At 31.9% G+C, this 1,304-nt stretch overlaps 1 protein-coding gene across 1 annotated transcript in view; it reads left to right on the forward strand.

Annotated features, from left to right (window-relative positions):
- ascc3 (activating signal cointegrator 1 complex subunit 3) overlaps positions 1-1,304 on the forward strand; it is a gene marked incomplete in the record, with an annotated part of 193,195 nt that overhangs the window by 151,373 nt on the left and 40,518 nt on the right.

Below are 1,304 nucleotides of genomic sequence, written 5' to 3' on the forward strand. Positions count from 1 at the left end.
AATTGTGGTCAAAAAATAAATACATTCAAAATGTTCAATGTAAATGTTACAAAAAACTGTAAAAAGAAATTTGATAAGTTGCAAATGAAAATTTGCAATTTTTCATATTTTAAATTATTTAACTTTTGAATGGTAGAATCAGAAGCTGCTCTTCATATTAGTGACAATAACAGTAATAACAGCTTTTTGACACGATGCTTAAAAATAAACTATGAAAATAAATTTGATAAAGTACAAATGAAAATATAGACTTTTAAAGTAGAAACAGAAGCTGCTCTTCATATTAGTGACAAACAATAACAGTAATAACAGCTTTTTGACACGTTTAAAGTTTCTTTAAAATACATTCAAAATGTTTAAAAATAAACTACAAAAAATAATTTGATAAAGTGCAAATTAAAACATAGCGTATCTTCAAATGTATTTGATAATGTTTTTAACTTTTAAAATATTTCCTGGTTAAACCAGAAGCTGTACTTCATATTAGTGTCAAACTTTGGCTTTTTTTGAAGGGTTACCTTCTTTTTTTGCTTCTACTTTTCATTTAAAATAGGTTTCCACTCTGGGCAGGTTTCTAAGCTTCTTCTTCTTCTACATATTAAAAAAGTTGTCAAACATCTTAGTAGCGCACTACCGCTACTAGTGGTGAGAAAGTGTATTGCACCTTATTTAAAATCAATGCGGTCCCGTGGCCCTCTGCGGTCCAATGGTAAAAACTGTTGTTCTTTTGAGGCCCTCAAGGTGGCGCTCGCGGCCCATAGGTTAAGAATCTCTGATCTACATTGTGATGTGGATAAAGCCTCAACCCGTGTGTAAATTACATTTACAGAATATTGTGCTGCTTGTATGAGATCATAAAAAATACAAACTAGCCTGCTTTTTTTGTTTGTTTCTTTGTTTGGCTTGGTGGGGGGGGCATTTTACAGGTTATAATGTCATTCCCTCATCAACCACATACCCAGAGTGTTGTTTTGACTCATTCATGATTCCTGCATGAGGAAGATAAATTAAGTCATATCTCTGGATAAATTTAGGATATCAGAATGATCCTGGTATCAAAATGTAGCTTTTAAAGCCAGGAATCTGAAAATCTAATTAGGTTATTTTGACTTAATTTGACTTAATCCTCATTTTACACCAGAGCAATTTCCTAGTCTGTAACTCGTTACAGACAATGGCAATAAAGTGTTTCTGATTCTGATTCTGATTCTGCTATGATGGATCACGTATATAACATTTTCATAACAACTGAAGGTAACATAGTTACTTGATTGTGAACTATGTGCCTGGCAAATATATAATAC

The sequence above is a fragment of the Austrofundulus limnaeus genome, unplaced genomic scaffold (assembly GCF_001266775.1).
Source record: "Austrofundulus limnaeus strain Quisiro unplaced genomic scaffold, Austrofundulus_limnaeus-1.0 Scaffold383, whole genome shotgun sequence".
NCBI classification, from domain to species: Eukaryota; Metazoa; Chordata; class Actinopteri; order Cyprinodontiformes; family Rivulidae; genus Austrofundulus; species Austrofundulus limnaeus.